This window comes from Colias eurytheme, chromosome 11 (assembly GCF_061535395.1).
Source record: "Colias eurytheme isolate Ceu_HAF_F1 chromosome 11, ilColEury1 Martin Lab GWU primary, whole genome shotgun sequence".
NCBI classification, from domain to species: domain Eukaryota; kingdom Metazoa; phylum Arthropoda; class Insecta; order Lepidoptera; family Pieridae; genus Colias; species Colias eurytheme.
The window spans coordinates 2,238,014-2,262,029 of record NC_142990.1 but is presented as its reverse complement, the minus strand read 5'-3'; the positions used below and the strand labels follow the sequence as shown (position 1 = coordinate 2,262,029).

Below are 24,016 nucleotides of genomic sequence, written 5' to 3'. Positions count from 1 at the left end.
GTACCTAGTTGGACAACACTGAAAGGATTTCTTTAAAAAATATACCCACTTACGTTAAAATTTTAATGTAATTTGTTTGGTGTGTGGTGGAATTCCACTTCCACTGTTTAGTTTGAATTTATTAACAAAGAAGTTTTTACTTCTAGTAGTCTTTTACTTTTTAGTAAAAGACTACACAATTTGCGATAACAAAATATTGCATAAAAGAAAAATGTGAAATGTAAAAAAAGATTTCTAATGACGACATTAAATCACGACATATTGCCTAATATTAATATGTAGTCAAGTCACGTCTAACTTAATAGACATAGACAGGCTATTAGGAAGAAAGAACTAAGTATATAATATATTATTATTAGTCCTAAATACTTTGTAGATAATGACAAAAGATTAATGATTCCAAAATGTTTTACAATTTGGCTTAGCCAAGATATCAGAGCAATTGAAATCTCATTAAATATATTTCGTAAGTAATATTTGCAAATAATAATCATTAGTGATTTTAGATTATTATTCTCATTGCCATATAACTGCAAGAATAAGGATGAACACTACATTCGTTTTTAAATTATTATTTAGCCACGAAAGACGGCTAACGATGTGCAAAAAAATTAGTTACATGTAATTTTATTTTCCTTCACATGATTAATAACGGATGTTAACATATGGTTTTCAATCAAGCTATTTATTTTCATATACATTATCGCATTATAATTATATAATCTATTTCTATTTCTGATGTTCCCAAAAGAAAGGTGGTCAAAGTACATAATATTTGTCATGCTTTACGACATTTACGACAAAGCTCAGCGATCACATCGATATTCAGTCACATAACAATGAATGGGCTTCTAAAATTAAACCAATAACTCACTTTATGACAGATTATTTATTACACTAGTTTATATTTAATCTGTGCTTACTCGCTAGTTATGAATGAGAATTATTGCTATTCTATTTTACGATAGTTTCCCAATAATGTGAGCCCTAGATCAAAATATAATCTGATATACATTCAGAAAAGCGGACAGGACATTTAACGTCATAATTTATGTCGCTATTACGTTATTTACTTAAAATATCAAAAGCTTTACTATGGACAAATGGTTCTCGATAACAACTCGAAACGTTATGCAATGTGAATGTATTATGATTTTATTATTATTAATTGTATATAATTTTTGTAGTTTAATGTAGGAGCTTCTCACATTGTAAATATTGTTCTTAAAGTCTAAATAATTATAATTCAATTATTGTCTTGTCTTATCTATAATAATAGATGTATGAGTAAGCAAGATGATTCTATCTTTATATATGTAGTAACGGTCGCGGTACATCAGTTTAGGTTATATTCGATTTATAATGATTCTGAAAACGAAATAATTTATAAAAAAATCATGTATTACAGAGGTTTATTTGTGTATATTTTTCCAACAAATCAAAACTGACGTTCCAAATTCCAATATTCCATTTTTTTTTTCATTTTTACGTAATTCGAGACGAAAGTGAAAAAGGCAAACTCACCCTTTAACGCAAACGCAATCGTGGTAATCCGGGGTCCGGGTTATCAGCGGTTAAATGTTAATCGTGCGAACTGAAGAGAAGGGAGCGTGCGAATTGTGGTACGTTTCGTCACAATTGTACCGAATCACTTCTGGATATACTTTTAAATATTTACATCTGTAAACATGTTGCAAAGAAGAAAATGTTTATCATTATGTATTAAAACAGTATTATATCCAGTGTGGAAAAGTGACAAGGCTTAAGCGCATCACACACGGTGAAGATACTATCATATTTTATGTTAAGATTCTCTAATATAAAATATTACAGTATCTTAAGGTATCCGGTATCAGCGTTCTGACCATCACAAATGACGCGAAATTTTGAGTCAGTGTTTCGGGTTATTTGTAACAGGATGGCGCGCGGCGGTTCTACAGGGGTCTTAGTACGCCGCGCAATGACAAAAATAAAAATGATGGTCAGAACGCTGATACCGGATACCTTAAGATACTGTAATATTTTTTATTAGAGAATCTTAACATAAAATATTATAGTATTTTCACGGTGTGTGATGCGCTTTAGGTCGTCTAGCGCCATCACTTTTCCACTCTGGAAATAATACTTCTTTAAGCCGTCATGTAGTCCGCCAGGAAGTGTTTGCGGTTTGAAAACTCTTTCACCAACAGAAAGCATAACAATATATTATTCCTGAGTGACATAGGATAAATTTTTTGTTTTTTTTTTACAGGTCAAATAAGGCGGAGTCGTGAGCGAAGGGCATCCATATATAAACAGTTATTTTTTTAGATATAACTCTAGAGATTTGGCGGATAATGTAAATAATTATTAAGATTTATGGATATGTGAATATATGAATTGTTTTATAATTTGAATCATTAGGTGAATGGTGTATAATGGTGATGAATTATGATACCGTTTCAGGACATATTATGTACAATTCAAAAAGAAGTAAATAAGTCATTATTGACTTGTAAATGCACCGTTTTTTGAAAATCGTTTCGGTAATAAAGTTATAAGCAAGGTTTCGGAGGTCGTGACTCTAGTTTATTATAAAACGGTACATAATCTTATTGTCCACTTCGGGTAAGGTGAAACGTCTCTATGTCTCTATTTTTGTAACGGTTAAAATGTTTAAGTCAGTATATAATAATATATACCTAGTAATTTTTGAATTATCTTCGAGAACTTGTTATGATCCAAATATAAAGGTATTTTCACGGATTTAAGCAAAATATGGCGACTCTATATTTTTTGTTAAATATTCATACATGTGTACCTAATATTATATATTACCACCCATACTTGCAGAATATTTTACGAAACTTTTTAAGTTGCAATAGATAATTTATAAATTAACAAAAATAAAATAAGCATCAAGATAACGATGGTAGAGTCACCTTAATAAAGTCTGATCATAAAGTAGAGCACCCTCGGTGATTAATGATTGTAAGTAATTTATTTACAGTAGGTGGCTTTATTTATTTGACTTAAAATTATTTTAATAATATTTTAATTCCATTAGTTCCAGTTGTTGCAGTTCCAGAAAAAAAAACATTTATACAAATACATATATTTTAAATGCACATATTCCTGTTGAAAAGCTTTTTTTTTTTTTTTTTTTTTTTTTATATAGGAATAGCCAGGCATTTGACTGCACCATTACCTGATGGTAAGTAGTGATGCAGTCTATGAAGGGGCATGCCTGCCTAGATAGAGCCTATTCACTCTTGCCTTGAATGAGTTTAAGTTATATTTATCTGGGAAGACGGAAGCGGGTAGGGCGTTCCAATCCCTTGCAGTTAAGTTGATGAACGATTTCTGATAACGTTTTGTGCGGATAAATGGTACGTCAACTACGAAGGGATGGAAGCCGGCGGCACGTCTAGATGTTCGATGGTGAAACGGTGAAGATGGAATGAGAGCGTGAAGTTCAGCTGAACATTCACCAAAGTGCAAGCGGTAGAAAACTGAAAGACACGCAATCTTACGTCTGTGATCAAGACTAAGAAGTTTACTCTTGGTCAATTTCGAGTCAGCTAACAGCCTAACAGCTCGTCTTTCCATCGAATCCAATGCTCCCAGATGCGTCTTCGCAGACCCAGCCCATAAATGGCTGCAGTACTCCACACACGTTCGAACTTGTGCTTGGTATAGTCTAAGAAGCTGTTCCGGTGTGAAATACTGCCTGACCTTAGATAAAATGCCGAGCTTTTTTGCGGCCAATCGAGCTTTGGATTCGATGAAAGTACCGAAGTTAAGATTCGATGACAGAGTTACACCTAACAGGTCGATATGGTCAGCTACTTTAATCGCTACATTCTGAAATGTAGGAGTTAACTCGAAGTTGGTCTTTTTCGCAGTAAATAGGCAGGCCTGTGTTTTGGTGGCGTTGAATTTGACAAGGTTGACATCGCCCCAATCGGAGACGTCCCTGAGTGTCTTATTCATGCGCTCAACCATAGCCTCTCTTTCTACTCTGATTTGGTCCTTGGTGGCATAAGCATCAGGTAAGTACCTTTCCACTACAGTACTATCATCGGCATACCCAAAAATGTTATGCTTAAGCATATCATTTATGTGCAGCAGAAACAGCGTCGCGGATAGGACAGATCCTTGGGGAACTCCGGCATTTATATCCAATTGATCTGATACGCAGCCATCAACGACAACACGTATTGATCGTTCCCTGAGAAAATCAGCTAACCAGATGATGAGGACGGGGGGTAAACCATAAGATGGAAGCTTGTTTAGTAGACTTTCGTGCCAGACTTTGTCGAAAGCCTTAGAGATATCAAGGGAGACAGCTAGTGCCTCCCCATGATTCTCCAAGGCTTCACCCCATAGGTGAGAGGCGTGAACTAAGAGATCGCCAGTTGATCTCTTCTTACGGAAACCATACTGGCGATCACTCAGAAGGTCGTTCGCCTCTAGATACGCGAGGAGCCTATTATTCAATATTCGCTCCATAATTTTGGAAAGTATGGAGGTTATTGAGATTGGCCTGTAATTGGTGGGGTCTGCACGAGTTCCTTTTTTTGGCACAGGTTGGACGTTTGCGAGCTTCCATGCTTTTGGAACTACCCCCAGTTTGAGAGACAGGCGAAACAGGCGAGTAAGAATGGGCGCTAACTCTGGTGCGCAGGTCTTCAAGACGATGGCTGGTATACCGTCCGGCCCACTTGCTTTGGTAGTGTCCAAGTTCCGCAGTATTTTTAAGACATCTTTTTGCTTAATAGTAATTTGAGGCATTACAGAGCCACAATGGGTTAAGCTAGGTGGTATTGCATTAGTGGGATCAAGACGCGAGTTGCTGGCAAAAAGTGACGCGAATACATTAGCTTTGTCTTTTGCACTATGAGCAAGTGATCCATCTGGTTTAAGTAGTGGCGGGAATGAAGGACGAGAGAAGTTTGATTCTACAGTCTTTGCAAGCGACCAGAAAGCTTTGCTGCCAGCTGGATAGGAGGCTAGTTTATTCCCAATATGACGAATATGTTCGGAACGCGCTTCTCTTAATACCTTTTTGCAGGATTTGGCCGCCCTGTTAAAGATTTTTTTGTATTTGCTGATGTGAGGATCTTTTCGGATTCGCGCATCGGCCCAGATACGGTATGCATCCTGCTTTTTTCGTTCGGCTGTGGTGCATTTGCTGTTGAACCAGGGTCGGGTTTTACTATTGATGGAAACATCAGAGAATGGTATATAATATTCCATTGCCTGACGAATCACATCAACAATATTGTCGGCGCAGCTCGATGGGTCATTGGAAGCAAAACATACCTGATGCCAGGGGTAAGACGCAAAAAAGTGCCGCATCTCTTCCCAATCTGCCGACTTGTATCTCCAAACCCTCCTAGTTCCCTTAACCGTAAGGTCAGGAGGAGAGTAAGTTGATACAGACTGAACCAGACAGTGGTCTGAGGTACCAAGTGGAGCGGTTACTGTTACCACGTATCGGTCTGGATCAGTGGTCAGCAGAAGGTCGAGGCAGTTTGCTGAATGACCGTCAATATCCGGAATGCGGGTTGCGCTAGTTACCAGTTGGGAGAGGTTGTGAGATGTTGAGAAATTGAATGCCTCTCTCCCAGCATGATCAGTCTTACGAAACGGGAACAGCCATTCACTGTGACAGGCATTGAAATCTCCGAGAAGTACAATTTGTGCTGATGGGAATCGAACCTGAACTATATCGATGGTCTCGCTGAGATAGTTGAAGAGATTTGTTGTTTCCGAATCGCCACTATGCGAGCGGTAGACACAAGAGTATACTATTTGATCGGACGAAGTTTCAACCATAATCCAGAGTACAGAGAAATTTTGGACTTCAAGGCAACGGAGCCGCTGTGCACAAATGTCGTCATGTACATACACACAGACACCAGCTTTTGGACGAAAATTATGCTCCAATTGGTATCCTGGATATCCAAGGTAAGATGTGTCAGCTGGACATGTGATCTGTGTCTCCGTTAGAAAAAGTAAATGCGGCTTGTCAGTCTCGAGGTGGTGGTGTACTGGAAGGAGATTTGAGTGCAGTCCTCGTATGTTTGAAAGGTGCACTTTTAACGAGAGGAAGTGCCGCCGCTGTGTATACTTATTTACTTTGTGAGCTTTTTTCATATTTATTTAATAAGGCGTGAATAGGCGGGAGCATTAAGCAGTTGAACGAGGCCCGGCATCAAGAATAGAACACCGCAACGCTAACAGCATCAACACTGATGGGTGGCTGGTCTGGAGACCGCGGGGACGCCCGAAACCCCCCAAACATTGCCAACGGGTCCTCTCCTCCGGTCGCCAACCGGCACGTTGGAGCCAGTCCGGGATTATGCGCAGGCGGTGGGGCAGCCTTTCACAAGTGGCTAGCTCATTACTTGGGCCCCCTACAACCTGCGGTCGGCCAGCGGTGAACCGTTTCTTCGGATCCCGCTGCTCTCCAAAACCAGACACCCGGCGTTAGAAATACTGCTGCATTGGAACTGCTTAAACGACGCATAGCTACTGTTCAGACCAAAATGCTCCCAGAGGGCTTCACCTGGCATCAAGCCGGAACACGACGAGTCGCTTGGCGGCTAGGCTTTGCCAGGTGGGTGGTGACTAGCCGGGACAAACTGTCTCCCACCAGAATATCAGGTTACTCATTTGGCACTACCCAGGGGGCACGTGTAGGGAATCTTAGAGTTGTCACCTACGGACGCGAGTAACATTACCCCCCAAAAATACCCCCCAAAAATAAGGCTTGTTAAATAACATTAAAATAAGGCTTGTTTAAGTTCAGTGGCCTCATAAAAGGAGTGCGGATTCTTTAGGGCCCTCACCAGACGGCGAGAACAAAAAACCAATTTCATAAAACTATGCACCGACTGCATGTAGGGCCACAACAATAAATGAGCAAACCTACAGAACCTGATGCCTGGTCAAAACAATCCACTCGTTTTTATTTTTAAACTATTTTCAATTGTCCCCTATACATATTACAGCCCGAATAGAGCGCACTTAATCCTATACGTTGAAAACGCGCAATGGAACGCGCTCTACAAGCTTTCATTCATAGCGCTTTATTCATGGTAGAGGAATCTGCAAGTTCGTCACTCACACAGAAGCATGTGTGACGTCGAGGAGGCTTCGACTGCACACTTAAAATTAACTAACATCTCGCGGCAGTCTGCACTGTGCCGCCGTTCGAATAGCACGTGTCGCCCGGCGCCGCGACGCCGATCCTCCGATCGCGAAAAAAGTTTAACACACGAAACTTTCTTAAGACTTTCCTTTCAACACGAATACTGTTGAACTGGAACTGTCTGTTTTTCATCCGGCAAACGTTGAGTGACCTTACATTAAACCGGAATTCGGTACCCCAAGAACGAGTTTGGTCTCCGGTCCCGTGGCAGGACATTCGTGAAGTGAGAACTTTATTTTCAGTGCTGTGATCAGTGTCTGTGACTGGATTATCCGTTAAACAGATAGATTTAAGGAGGACTAGTCCCCGCCTCTTTAGGTCGGCTACATAAATAATAGTGCTGCCAAAATTTACAGTAAGTTAATTCACAGCTCTATGTCTCTACATTTTATTATTTATCTTAATAAATTGGTATCGGTTGTAACTGTTTGGTCAGTGTTTGCGTAATAGTCCTTGCCCTTGTCAAAATAGAACGGACACGAATGAAATAAATAAAATAAGCCGTTTTTTAACACAGCGTTTCGCATAATGATTACAGTACAGCAAATTATTATTATTGTTCTTGTTTAAAAAGAACAAAAATATATCGATGATAAGGATTGTTTTATTAAGATCCACAGATAAGATAAATATGAAAACAATTGAATAGGAATTGAAAAGACGTAAGAATTAGATCGAGATGAAGCAAAACTCTAGACAATAGAAAATAATAACGTTACGCGACGTTAAAACGATTACGTAAATATGCATACAAAAATTCATAATCTGAATATATTACCTACTTATCACTGCGATGTGCCCGTTAGCTACATAAATGCGGGTGAGATGTAAACGTGAACCGAAATGTGGAATAAACGAGACACGAAAGACATCGATGTTTTTTTAACCAATTTGCATATTTAGATGACTTAACGCGTGGCCTCGACCGTGGAACATCAATCGAAAGTGCCATGTGCACCGACGAATCAATTCTCCGAACAGATGATAAAATAGAACAACAAAAACTCTTCGCAAACCTTTTTAAATTTCCGAACGAAATTTGATCTCCGACGTAAGTTTTTTCTTCAGAGAAATTCACTTACTCGCGAACAATTGTCGTGAACTTTGCTTGATCTACTAGACCTCGACATTTTTTGTTACGTTTTTCGTTTGGCCTCGATCGCCACCTTTGTATTTCATATCGGATTTAAGTTTTCATTTCATAACTGTATTTCGTTCTGCTTCTTGCTCTCGTTTTATTAGCCTTTGCCATATTACTATTATATTATTTATAATATACGATTATATACCTGATCCGGATATTTTATGAGTTCTCTTCGACATTAAATTGAAAATCACTTATAAAATGTTTAATTGCTTTGAAAGATAGAGTTAGTTAAACTCTTTAGAATCATTAAGAAAAAGTTATAGAACTAGTCGTGCGACCCCAAAGCGGAATTCGTTACGGATTCGATATCACTTACAATACATTGATTATAAATTATATTATTAGAGTTTTTTAAAAATTGTAACATTGTTGTTTACAATTACATTATGATTGTCAAATTATTCTTCCTTAATTCGAGAGTAAGCTTAAACTTTCTCAAATTTATTTGTATACCTATAAATGTCTCTAATTATTGTAAAGTACAAAAAGTTATATATTGTAATTAATGTTTAGAAGTTGATAGACAAAAAATAAGACAACCAGCAGGTATTTGATTGCAGTGAATTTTTATTTTACTTTAAATCCCAGCTGACTGTTTCTAATCTGAAAAAATCAGTTTTTTATTCCAACGGTAAAACAGTATAACAATTGTTTAAAAATACATGTCAATCAGCAATCTGACTTGGTTATCGCGATGGTGTAACTGAGTGTAAAAGATGTCGAGATAGCGCTCAAACATGTGAATTTTTACAGTTAACCGATTCGAATATTATTTGCGGAAGTAAGATTTTACTGCTGTTATTTAACTCTTAATGATTCATATAACTGAGGTGTAGGAATTGGAGTACGCATTGCTAGTAATAGGAAGTTCAACTGTTTTTTTATCAATAAAGTCAGTAATGATTAATCGTCACGCACCATTTTCTATGATTATATTGTTAAAAAATAAACATTGTGCACCGAATTACGATAATTCAGTTAACGCAAGAAATACTTTATAATTGAAAAATAAATATTATAAGGCACTGATATAAATTCTTCTATCGTAGTCATTATTTAAAAAATAAAACGATCTTCATTTGTCTAAGAAAACATTTTAATTACAATTTTGTAAAAATCTAAATATGACCTAACACAATTCATGCAATACATCCTACCAATGAGGCTTCTTTTAAAAACTGAATGCAATGAGTTCCTAATTGAAAAGGTCATGAGCAAGAACAATGGTCCTTACAGACGCTGATATTGCCGACGAATCTGCTGGAGCTTATATTTAGCAAAATGTTAAAAAAATCTCGACATTTAACATCTTCATTCCTTGCACAATAAGGAAAATAGCATCAGTCGTGAAGAGGTGTTTCTAATACGTTGTGTAGAGATTTGTCTAAACTATTATTTTCATTGTATAAATGCTCAAACTAACTTTGTTTAGAAAGCCGTGTTAGAATGGAAGTAACGAAACTGAATGCCTTAAATTTGGGTAATTTTTGGAAAGGGAATATCTTTCTGAAATTTCCGGATTTTTTCGAAAAACAAAGGCGAGAGAGCTTTTTTCGTACACGCATTGTCTTACGCCACAAGAACCTCGGCATATTGCAGATGTGAATGACGCTCTCATCACAGTTCGTACGAAATCATGCCACGACTTCTAAAGAACTTGCTTTGTATGAGAATTTTGAAATGTTTTCGCCTGATTATCCATCTTTGGATTCCGAATTCACTTCCAAAACTAACACACATCTCTTATGGTGTCTATCTATGTAATCAATAGGCAGTAAAGGCTTATATAGATTCTCTAAATTGTTCTTAAGTTCTAAATCCAGTTCACGATTGAGCAACTCAATAATCCTTTTGTCAATCGTTACAATACCCACTTGTTTATGTCCAAATTGCTTCAACTAAACGTGTTATATCTTAATATGCCGATTTGTCATGACGCAATTGTCAAATTGTTAAAGCTTAGCATAATATTACTGGCTATTCAGTGCGATCAAATATTGATCGACCTTGTGCTTATTATTATAGCACTTGCAAGCGTTAAGAAACATGTGTCGTTTGTGACAAGTTGTTCCATCAGAGAGCATGCCTTGACATAATATGTGATATTAATGTGATTTCGGTTTCGCATTGTTTGGCGAATGTAACAATTTCGATGATTGATACTTCTGGCTTGGATGTATTTAATTACCGACTGACATGACATTGACTGTATTTGTACAGCTTTTAAGATATTTTTGTCATTCTTCGCGGCAATCTCAGTAGACAGTAAATGCAAGTAAAATAATTTTTGCCGTTCCATTCTGCTATAAAAGAGGTTCAAATACTGTTTGCATAAAGTTGTTGAGTGTGAAAGAAATATTGCAAAGGCTTATTAAAGTAAACACATTTCAAATGAAAACACGCGTATTTCCATTGAATGTCAATTGAATATTAATATTTTCATTTACAGTTTAAACGCTGAATAGAGCTCTTAAACGCGCGTAAAAATATTAATGACTTGCAAAAGAATTTCACGGTAGAATGGCCGTAACGTAGGCTTTATGCCTCATTATTGTCAAACATGTGTGGCCTTCAAATCCTAGGTTCTATTTAAATGTCGTAAATATTGACTGACCATGTGTCAAGGGGCTCCTTACTTGAGACTCGAAAACTTGGAGGTCACAGTAATGAAATGTTTGAGTTAAATATATGCTTTTAACGTTATTAAACTCATTACACAGGTCGTAATTTCGTGAGAAACCGTAGTTTTGTAATTATTTCTCTTCTAGTACATTCAGTAAATAAATTAATATTGAATAAATGATATATTGTGATAGACGGCTTTAGTCAATGATGGTGAAATTGTTTTTAATTGGTGAAAGTGTAAAGTTTCGTCCGGTTTAGCCAAAACAATGAACACAATAAGCACATTCATTTTCATCACACGATTGTCACACTTCTTAATTGTAAATAATTTAAATTTTTCTTTTAATTAATATTCACTTAAGGCTGCAGTCTAGCAAAATTGCGTTTTCAACAAGTTATTTGACAATTTTTTCCCGGCTAATGAAATGATAAACTGAATTTTTTTTTCTTGTTTATCAATTAGTGTTATATACGCAATGCGCGTGAATTTTTTCACATTTATAAAGTTACTTTATGTTACCTTAATCAGGCCTTCAAGATAAGTCTCTTTCCCCCAAAGACATTTCGAGCTAAGTTTGTGCACTCACTACGTTGCAACCGATTACAATTTACACAATCTGATCAGCACATTATTATCCTTATATAGTCGTTATTAAAAACTGCTGAATACAATTGCTGAAAAACTTATGATTTTCTTAATTAGAACGTTGTAAATTCATTAAATTTCCCATTTTTTGCCTTACAAAATCTAATGATAAATACTGCTAAAAGTTATTTTTTCCATTAATTTATTCGAGTTGGTTGAAGACCAATGAGTATTAATCCTTTAAAAAAATTTTTTTTTGAATTTTAATAATTCTTTAAATATTAAAAAAATATTTAAAATAATTAGGAAAAATCCTAGCGAATTTCTTCAGTCGCGCTCCTTGGGCCGGAGCGTTCTGACGTGTGCTCTACGCTCGATTTTCCTTCATACCGAAGTGAAAGTTGCTCTACTTCATTAAATTTAATATTTTTGTTAATTGATTATTTTTATCTTAGTTTTGTGCAAATATTCGTATTTTTAAACATTTGATTTCGATATGGAAAATAAACGAAAAAAATACGCGTGTAACTACTAGAAAAAAAATTATCTTCGAACATAAAGTTAATGAAACCAAATAGATTGCAAAGGTGATTGGCAACAATTTCTTTATTTTACGGGGTGTCAGTAAAGGGATGTATATTTCTTTAAAACTAAAGTAAGCTCATAAATTTTCTTATAATATAATTTTTTTGAAGTTCCAAAAATGTTTATTTTTCGTTTGAGAAATACGAAATATAATATAAACTTGTATTGAGAACTTGAACTTCCCAAGTTCATCCGGGGAAATCCCCATACGGGGAAAATGATTTGTTTACTCCAAAATTGATCCGAGGTGTTTTAATTTTTTCTTCTAGTCATTTTCAACGTAGCGGCATGTTGTTTGATTATTAATTTTGTAACTTAAATACAGGATGTTGGTTTTATATTCTGATCTTACAGACGCGCTGACAACTTTAGTCCGCCATTTCTAGTTTAGTCTACCAACTCTAAGTACCAATATTAAAACGAATGGATTATCATCATATCATCAAAACTCAGATGTAATGGAAGATCACAATAACATAGAAAATTCAGTGAGTGTTGAGAACTAAACAAACAGAAGTAACAGAGACGCGAAGAATAAAAAAAGAGGACGAAAACGATAATTCGTTGATGCTTTCCCTTTTCGACGTATTGTTTGGGTACATCACCAATCTGCAAAAAACAAAACTGATGATTCCCAATTGCTGATTAAAAATGAAAAACAAATAATCGACAACAGTGGTGAAAATTTGCTGATCACAATGAAACATCCTTCAGTGGTAGCAGATTTACTCATTTCAAATGTATCGGTGAACAGCGTAAAGGAGAGGAGGACAGGAAAACAGTATGAATGTGGATGGTGGATTGTATACAGGGTGTAATCGATAAGTATGTGCAGGCGATTATGACGTTATTATTGCAGGTATCAAAAAACTTAAAACTGATATCGAAATTACTTTACCTAATGAGCAAAATGACAATAATAACTTTTTAAAAGTATAACGAGAAATATCTAAAAAATTTACTTTATACACTCCCATATCAAAAAGGGGAAATGGAACTAGTAGAAGTTAAATGACTAATTCCGGCACATGAATGCGGAAGATGCGGTTAAAAAAAATTTAATATTTGAAATACAATGCAAAAAATAACACTTTTGTCATAGATAAGAATCATGACTATTTTTTCTAAATTCAGGGACAACTAAACGTTGCAGAAGCAGAAGTCTGCTTATTTGCTGTTTGGACTGGAGTGAATAATTCGTTAAAAATAGAATATATAAAAAAGTATGTAACGTTTAGGCAAAATAAAATGATGGACCATTATCAAGATTTTACATAAATTGCCTACTGTCAGAATTGATTGATTCGAGACTTCAGCATTTGATGCCCATCAAGGACCCATCCTATATCATTCAAGCGATTGAAAAAAAAGAGATAAATCCAGTGCAACCGATAAAGCATCAGAATGCTAGCAAAAGATTTATTAGGTTTATCAATATAAATCTATATATTACACATAATATAATAAATCTGTAGGAGACGCGAAGACTGACATCCGCGCGGACGGAGTCGCGGGCGGAAGCTAGTCAGAAATAAATATTCATTTGTTTTCATTTGCGTATTTTTCTATTTTATAATTTTTTAACACAAACATTACATTTTTTTATTATATACAAAATTTGTTTATCCGTTTTATTAGTTAAACTGAACAACTTTCACTAAGAAACTTAGGTCGAAAAAAATGTATAGAGTTATGCATTTTGTATGGAAAGCTTATTTTTTTTATATTTCGTCCAAATTTCTTTGTAAAAGTTGATCAGTTATATAAACATTAAGTTGAAGATATCAATAGAAAGTATTCGCAAATTTTGTGTACTGATAAAAAAAAATCACCCGGTGTAATTTTCACGAAAATTGTTTAAAATTGTCATTTTTGGTACTTATTACGAATATTAAATTAGGCATACGAATGATTTAATTTTTAAAAATTAAGTGGAGCAACTTTCCCTTAGTACATTTGTATTATTTACATATAGGATGACAGGATGCATTTTTTTGCACTACTAGACCAAGCCCTTAAGATCGAGGGTTTTTACTTCATCGAAATTTAAATGAGTCGTAGTTAATATGACTTTAGGCCACATTCTTATGATCTTGAATTTGCATTTAATTACACTTCCTTTTAAATCTGAATGTTTCATTTGGGTTCTTATTTCCCAATTTGGAATGTAACGTTGGGTATAATCTACACGTCCTTATTCATCAGCAATTTTGAAATTGTTATAAGTATTTTTATTTCCACGGAAAAACAGAACATACTTTATTAAGTAGGTACTTATTATTTCAAAGACGTTTCTTATGTAATTTTTCTCAACTTCACCTTCAATGTCCTTAATGCACGATTAGTTTCAAAGTAACCTTTATCGTTATTAAAATTTATAATTCTGGCATTACCTCTGATGCAACGTTAATGATAAAAGCAATTTGTTTTTAATCGATTTTGCATTTGCAATCATTGAAGGTCAGCACCAAGTCGTCTATTGAAGGCTGATCCGCCACAGCCTTCTTGTTTGGGGTTGAAATTCTCACGCCTCCTCCAATTTAGATCAGGGTTCGATTTGTAACCTTAATTAATGTTTTAATTTGCCGTAGTACCGCTAATTGTGAGTGCAATGGTATTGTTTTAGTTTCCTTCGTCTGTTTAATTATGTTCTGGGTAAGTTGATTAGCGCTTTCCTGCACTGGAAAGGAGGTCGTAAGGGCCAGGTCAATTTCTTGTGCATACAAAGATTGCATCATTAGTGCATACGGTAACCTTCATGCTTTCGGTGACTCAGCTTTTATTGGTGTGATGCAGACATTTTTGTAAGTATATTTGAAAATCAAACGAACTTACCAAGTGAAGTTCGATGACAATTATGTGAGCAGCTTCATTCGAAGCGATTTATATTGACATGGTGTAGTAGCGTTCCTAGCCTGAGCCTTGCACGGGTTTTTTAAAGTTATATTATTAATTTAAATTTATATTTTTATAATTTTTAAATTATACTTTTTTTTTTTTTTTTTTTGTGGCAACACTTTTTACCCCTACCATTTACCCCCATCATTTCTCAAACGGTTCGTTACGATGTGTAGGTCATTTGTTGAGAGATATTTCACATTTTGTTTTTATATAGGGCAGGGAATATATTAAAATGTTATGTAATACGTTTGTTGTCGAATTAACTGTAATCTTAGGGTGGGTATCTATAAATCGCTTCGAATGAAGCTGCTCACATAATTGTCATCGAACTTCACTTGGTAAGTTCGTTTGATTTTCAATTATGTTTCGCAGCTTCATTCTTTGCGATTTATATTGACATGGTGTAGATGTTTAGAGTAAATAAAATGTGAAATGGTGATAAAAATTGAAAACCTTTCGGTAAGTTTCATATTTTTATTTGCAATAATCAATATACTTAAATATTATTAATCACACATTATTTTCATAATTTAACCATTATTTTTCTTGCAGGTTACAATCATTATTAGATAACAATGTTTTAGCAAAGCTGGTAGGATCAGTAATTACATGTCTATTGTAAAACTTAGCAAATACTACAGAAGAATCGAATAGACATTTGGCTGGACAGATTTCCGAGCGACTATTGAAGTAAGGAATACTTGAAAGAGGCTGTAACGAGTACGGCTTAGAAGTTTTAATTAAATCTGAAATCATTATTATTATTTCACTTGTGCCTCTTATATCAAGGTCCTTTAATTTAATAAGAGCAAGTGTTTGTACTCGATGCGCTGTTACCAAAGCCAATAGAGTTGCAGTCTTTTTGGAAAGAGTTTCCAAACTGAGTTCATTATTTGGCCACTGTTGGGCTAAATATTCGAGAAGTATGCTCGGATCCCAGGTTATATGATATTTAGGATTTGTTTTACTCTATCATCTTCTAAATTAGATAGAATTAATGATAAGGCAGACTTATAGGAGGTAATGGTACCGTATTTAGCACCTTTATTAAATAAATCGGTAAGAAAATGTAAAACTAGAGGGACAGATGCCGAGATGTATCTATAGTTGTGAGTACTGAAGTAGTTTATTCATGTCTTTATGCAGCCATCGTATTGTTTGTAGGTAGAATCAGATAACGATGATAACATTATTTGTACCGTACTTGGTGACAAGCCTTTCCTTAGTAAAGCTTGCCTGAAAGCTTCGCGGCAACCAACTTCAGAGTTCTGTGTAGGTTGTGGTTGATCCTATATCTATATTACGGATCCACCAAAACATATCCGATTTTAAATTATCTGGAATTTTAATTATCTGTTCGAAGTGTTTTGCACGCCTGTGAGACGTATGTTTAGGCTTTGTGTAACTTTTAACTAAGATTAAGTGATTTTACTTTTGATTGTTATTCGTGTATTTTATATCTTTTTTAGGAATTGTTTCAGGTATAAATATGTCACGGTCCAATATATTAAATGAAGACGACATTATCGCGATTTTGAACGGAGAAGACCTCCTTCTCACGAGGATTCAAATTCCGAAGTTGTGGATGACCAGATTATCGACGACGTTCAAAGCGAGGACGAAAATAATGAGGTGTTTGAGTTCGTTGCGTCATTACAAGAATCTGGGCCCTCTGAAGAAACTAATCCAACCATGCATGTCAAAATTAGTATGCAATAAATGTAAAAAATCTGTGTGTGGCGAGCACAAGGTTGATTTATGTGTAGACTGTTCCTAAAGTTAATCTAGTCCTTTACAAGTCTGGTTAGTTGTAATGTTTGATTTAAGAATATATAATTAGCGTTAAAAAAAAAAAATTGATACTCTATAAAAATAATTTATGTTTTAGTTTATTTTGAAGAAGTTAATTTTTTGTTCCAATTTATGCATATTTTTTTTTTTTTTTTTTTTTTTTTATGTTGTAATAAACAACTGTGATTATAGTTATAATTGATAACAGTGTGGTTTTATTTTTAATTTATTTCCCAAATTCAAATTTCCGCTTTATTAAAATAATAATAATTAAACAATATACCTAAAATAAGGGCTTTTATATGTGTACGCCTCTGAGACGTATATTAAGGCTTTGTGTACGTTCTATATAGATTAGGCTTCTAGGGTTTAGCAAACACATATTTATACTGTTCGAAAATTTAAGTATATAACCAAGCATATTGAATTGCGGAACAAGCTGAAATTAATAAACCGATAAATTGAGCAAATTCTCGTAATTTGCATTTTTTACTTTTTAAGACGGTGGAAACTTTTTCTTTAATTTTTAACTTCTTATCGTCGGGTAGTTTTAAAAACATATTATTAGAGCCGAATACTTACATTGCATCTTTGGTACTAGAACGAACTTTTCTCTAAGTTAATCAAAAAACCTAGTGTTTCAAAAAGTGTTTTGGTCAAAGTTATGTTTTCTTGGCGTTCTAATAGTGTTCTACCAATACAAAAGACATCAAGATAAACGACTGATATCACACGATGAGTTTTTCTTAAAAATTCAAATATAAGTTTTAGAAGTTTTGTAAACACGAACGGTGCGGTGCATAAACCAAATGGCAAACAATTAAATTCGTAAAGGACTCCATCATACTCAATCCGTAAGTACTTTCTGTGCATTTTATTAACTGGCACTAAAAATAAGCATCCTTTAAATCGATAGTTGCCATAAAACAGTTTGGAGTTATCAACTTTGACGCAGTACGATAATCCTCCATTTTAAAATGTTTAGTTTCAATGAACTTGTTTTAAATCTTATATATAAAAATGAATCGCAAAATGTTTTGGTAAGCGTATAACTCGAGAACGGCTGAACCGATTTCGATAATTCTTTTTTTTTTTTTTTTTTTATATGTACCTAAATTTATTTACTATGGACTTCATGTGTCTGCAAATAAATGATTATTATTATTATTATATTCCTTGAAGTACGAGGATGGTTCTTATGCAGAGAGAACGTAAACATGTACCACGAGCGAAGCCGGGGCGGACCGCTAGTTAAGAATAAATCTCTTGTCACCATTTGGTTTAGACACTAGGAAAATAGAGGATAAAAACTCGCCCGGTTCATGGTTACAATGCGATATCGCATTTATAGATAATAAGTTCGACAAACACGTATCAAAATCTTGTCGTTCTTGTTCCGTTTTAGGAAACACACTAGGCTTATCGGTTCTAAACGGATAAGACTTAAAAGGTATAGAATAACCTTTAACCCACGATAAAATGATCTTATCATTAGTGATATTACGCCAGTTATTAAAATAATGCTGAAGTCTTCCAGCATATCGCACCTGGTCGATTATTGCCTCCGCTGCGGTGCTGGTGTCTTCGAAGGCGGATACGTCCGGTCGGGGGGTCGTCGTGCACTGTTGCTCGGAGGTGGACGCGACGCCATGTTGGGCACACGAGAGAAACGGTTGTCGTGGCGTTTGTTGTCCGCCTGACGCTGCTGAGGAACATAGTTCAAACGGCCCTTGTTGACTTCATTAGTCGACACAGATACACTAGGTCTATTTTAAGGTTTTTGTATATTCTTTAAAGATTCACCCGACTGTTGGATAGACTTGGCTGCTTTAAGCTTTTCCGAGATATTCTCACCGAACAGTAACGCATCTCGTTTGGTTTCTATTAGGGCGTCTTTTAATTTGGTGTTAATCACATCACTCAATCCATTAGGATATTACAAATTTTCTTCGTGTCCTCGTTTCAGCATGATGGCTGTCACACAGTATACGACACGCATCACTTAAAGGCTTTAAAATTTTTTGTTTTGACGTTTCATTCGCTATGACCATTTGGATGACTGTTGCAAGAGCAGACAGTGCAACCCCAAGTTGTTTTTGCCTGTAGCAGAGCGACGTGTCTCTTTTAATTAAAGCTTCAGGCAATGCAGCCTTTACCTCCGGGTTGAGAGCAGGCGCCAGCAACAAATCGCAATTATTGGGAACTAGATATTCTTTGTAAAGGATATCTTTTATTTCCTTAGGAAGTCCTTTGGAAAGGATGTCCTGCCACCTACTGGCGACATCCTTATGGATCGCAGGGCCCAGCGAAGTGTCGGTTTTTGGAGCGTCTCCTAACAATTGAAGGACATCTTCACCCAGCTCCAGCTCTTCATTTCGTTTATCACTGTCCACCGACGTTCCCGGTTGCGGTTCAACAAACTCATCAGGTCGTGGCGAGTCGGGACGTGGCGCGATTTCTTGAGGTGACAAAGGACATGGTGATAACGGTCGAGGTGCCTCATCAGTTTGGTGGTCCCTCAGTGGCGAAAACATTTGCAAAAACATTTCTAGCAAATGTTTTTTAAAAACAGCGACAGTATCAGCCCAAGTATAGCAGTACGCGTCGCTTTATTTGTGATAGAAGAAACCCAGGTATGGTATCCTCGCATCACTAAGCATTGATTAATGTTGATGATAGTAACAGCCCAATTTTAGCAGTACGCATCACTAATTAATCAAAACAAAAAACCGTTGTATTTTTTTAAAAATTACCAACTTACTTATCATATTTTCTTCCGACGAATCGCTTGTAGATTGATTTGCTCTTTTGGCAAGCCGATTTTCTAGTTTTTTAATCTTTCGTCTAATTTCTTCGTCCGTCTTTTCATGTTTCCTTTTCTTCCCCATATTGAGCACTAATTATTTTAATTTTTTAAAATTCAAAAATGATTTTATCGGAGACGTGCGAAGGCTTGAGCACGGAAACGCAGAATGACCTACACATCGTAACGAACCGTTTGAGAAATGATGGGGGTAAATGGTAGGGGTAAAAAGTGTTGCCACAAAAAAAAAAAAAAAAAAAGTATAATTTAAAAATTATAAAAATATAAATTTAAATTAATAATATAACTTTAAAAAACCCGTGCAAGGCTCAGGCTAGGAACGCTACTACACCATGTCAATATAAATCGCAAAGAATGAAGCTGCGAAACATAATAAGTGGAAATATGCGTCTGATTCTAGATTTAATGATTTTTCTACAACCATCAGAAATTTAATTTTTATAGCAGCTCCAAAAGACTTAAAGTGCATTAAGTTTGACCTTAAATTTTCTTCGTGGCTTATAAATTTCATCTATTTATTCCACTTCATTTATTGTGTTGATGTTTTAGTCACGATATGTGGTCTCTATGAAGATTTAAAATTAAAACAGATGATGTTCAAACACAAACTTAATTGATTTATTTCATAAGCTGCGCTGAAAATATATGATAATATCTCAATCGATAGTTTAAGAAACATATAGCATCTATATGAAATGTCTTACAAAATCCTCGGGGCTAGAACATGAAATAGCTGTTTACGAGCTAACCCATTTTGCAAGAAACATCACTGATGGCCATATTTGGACAAAATGACACTGTTAACCGAATAAAGCGAAGCATGTATATGATGATAGGAAAATATGAGACACTAATTGATGCTTTATGCATGGAAATAACAAATATTTAGTCATAGTGATACGTGAAGCAGGAATACAAGTGAATGACGAGATAGTAGGAAAGCAGTTCGTTAATCCTTAAAAACATAGGACTTTTGGAAACAAAAGTCAGGGCACTGCTGCTAGTCCAGTCTGTGGGGAAATGTAAAAGCCTCTGCTCTACAAAAGGTGGCGTAGAAAATGTTTTGAAACAATATTGTTTAGGTATGAAAGGTTAATAAAAATCCAAGTTTTCGACCTTGACGGACCCCGGCGCTAGCCGCCATCTTGAATTAAAGGTGCTAAAATTAGGTATATTTTAAATAACTTCTCAATTGTTTACTAAATCACAAAAGTGTCTATGAGGGGTTTAAAGAAGACAAAATTACCTACATTTTTTTGATACATGATTATTCTGTAAGTCTTAAAGGTAAAAAGTTACAAGCGACGGAAATAATAATATTTACAGAAGTCATATAATTTTAATTTTGTTTAAAAATTGTGCAGCAATCTTTTTTTATTCTTTTTGATGGCCCAGGCTGGTTAATGGTGGCTTTTTCATCATCGTCGCTGAAATTTTCTGTTTCATTGTCTGTATTTTTAGTTTCCAACCATGAAATTTCGTCGATTAAATTTACTTTTTATTGATAACTTTATGAATCGTTCATATCGGATATCTTCTAAGGATTCCTTATCCATGTCCCCTACGTAAAAAGTTACTAGAAAGCGTGCTCCAGCGTCTTCGATTTCTTCTGGTCATGATGACGAAATTTCATGGTTGGAAACTAAAAATACAGACAATGAAACAGAAAATTTCAGCGACGATAATGAAGAAGCCACCGTTAACCAGCCCGGGCCATCAAAGAGAATTAAAAAATGATAGCTGTACAATTTTTAAACAAAATTAAAATTATATGATTTCTGTAAATATTATTATTTCCGTCGCTTGTAACTTTTTACCTTTAAGACTTACAGAATAATCATGTATCAAAAAAATGTAGGTAATTTTGTCTTCTTTGAACCCCTCATAGACACTTTTGTGATTTAGTAAACAATTCAGAAGTTATTTAAAATATACCTAATTTTAGCACCTTTAATTCAAGATGGCGGCTAGCGCCTGGGTCCGTCAAGGTCGAAAACTTGGATTTTGATTTACCTTTCATACCTAAACAATATCATTTCAAAACATTTTCTACGCCACCTTTTGTAGAGCATAAATACCTACAGACTGGATTATGCTAGCTGACACCAGCAGTGTTCTGAGTTCTAACTGACTTATCGGAGAGAATTTTTAGACCAATTTTTATTTAGATAGAGAGACAATTGGAAATTACGAAATTGTTGATTGAACAGGGGTTGAGTCAAATTAAAATTCATTCCTTAATTTAATTGCAGTATATTCAATATTTGATCACGATTTAATAAAAATAACTTGCGAGCGATTTCTCACTCAAATTAAAATCTGCTTAACCTGTCACAGTTGGGAAACAAGTAATTAAGCTTTCAGTACATTACATCATATTTAATTTTAAGAAATGACCTAATAATATTGTAGACGTGGGCAAGGTCAGTGCTTGTACAAAATGAGTACAATGCTCATTGTTTTCACTTAGTCTTAGATTTTAACAATGACTCTATCTATAACAATCAGCTAGCTTCGATTCGTCGATATCTGATATATTATGTGCCTATATTTATTATTAAGATTATGTATTGACATTTGTGTTAATTATCAGTCAACTTAATATTATTATGTTACGGTGCTGGAGAATTGAGTATGGTAATATTTTATCTACCATAGGTTTCTCCCTATCACAGGTTTTGTATCTACCTTACTTAAATTTTTGTCAATCGTATCAAATACAATGTGTAAGTATTTCCGCTGTATACGAAATATGTTTTAATTAAAACTGTTTATTAATTTCTTAATTGACAGAACGTTTAAATGTTCGATTTTTATAATAATTAGTTAATGTTACAATGTTGCAATATAAAAAAACCCTTTCATAATATCATTATGATGGATTTTTTATCTCACTGGATTATATCAAATGTAAAATACATGTTATGTAAATCCGGAATGTGTAATATACTTGCTAAATAGTTTGCGGAATAATGCTTAAATTATTTCACATAATACATTTATTTTAAGACAATTCTCTATTATAGAACCTCACCTCTATGATAAACATAACAAAAATTTAATTTTATAACAACTGATTACAGATGACAACTTACGAGTAGGCAAATTATAAAACTAACAGTATATTCGAATAAATATTTTATCTAAAAATTTGTTTTAAAACAAGAATAGATACAAATGAAAATGTATAATACACTGACCTTATCAATGTTAAAAATAAACATTTCGAGTTAAATCTTCAATCATAAGTAAATTGGTTTTAAGAATAAAATTTCCCAATAGTACAATACACAAGAGACAACACATAGTAAAATAGTTTTTTCAACGTCTGCATGTAATTACCATTAATTTACCTATGAAACACATAAATGGTTATATTTTAAACCGTTATGGACAACAGCAAATAAAGGTAGGTAATGATGTTTGCTCATCAGGATATATTTGTTTCGAACAAACAATCCAGACAACGGGAATATAGATATGAATTGTATGAATATTTGTACCTATGTTCATAAAGGTCTAGTACATTCTCGAAAGTTCTAGTAAATTCTATCGAAACAAATCACTAGATTTCATTAGAATTAGTTAAGTCATCCACAAACGTAACCGTTAAAAGTGAAAACAGGTCTGTTACACTTTCATTTCTGATTTGAATCGTTTTCAATATCAAGGTCGTTTAGTGTTTGATGAAGATTAATAGAGGGTTCGAAATCTGTCAAATAAATCGGCTGATTTATTCTTAGTGTTCCTATTTAATTCATAAACACTTTAATGTAGGATTAAATTATTTTTTATGTACATTCTTGCATGAATTAATTTTGTTACCTATAAAGTAACTTTGGTTTGTAGAAAACATAGTAAGTATATTTCTTATGAATAATTTATCACTCCTTGGACGCGCTATGGCATACTTAAGAGAAATATCCAATTACGCTCCGAATTTAGAACCTCCATTGTTTTGGACCCGCCGGTTAATAAAAACAAGTCGGCGAAGCTTATTTTATGTCTAGAGAAATGAAGCGAAACAAATGTTATCTCTAAAGATTTATTAGTTGATATCGAATCAGTTTGACGCATTTTTATACAGTTAATTATTTCACTATTAATTATATAACTAAATAGCAAGGATCTACATATTATACATACATACTTAAATAAGGTTATAAGGAAAAAGCTTGCTGCAGTTTTCCTTAGAACATTACATAACTGGTATTTACGTGAATGCATATCGTCTATCTAAAATAAATATTTAATATATCAACCGTGGGGAAGGAAAGTTTTCCTATCTTTGTGATAACGCTATCAAAGAGGCTCCTTTGTGAAATGCACTCAGCTAATATTTGTATTGCAAGTGAAATA

At 34.6% G+C, this 24,016-nt stretch overlaps 1 protein-coding gene across 2 annotated transcripts in view; it reads left to right on the top strand.

Annotated features, from left to right (window-relative positions):
• Positions 1 to 7,184: 7,184 nt before the first annotated feature.
• ko (Stork-head domain-containing protein knockout) overlaps positions 7,185 to 24,016 on the top strand; it is a 148,300-nt gene continuing 131,468 nt past the window's right edge. For both annotated transcript variants that reach the window (XM_090106895.1, XM_090106894.1), the window contains exon 1: positions 7,185 to 7,553. The gene's annotated coding sequence lies outside the window, so the exon portion shown is untranslated. The remainder of the gene's footprint in view (positions 7,554 to 24,016) is intronic.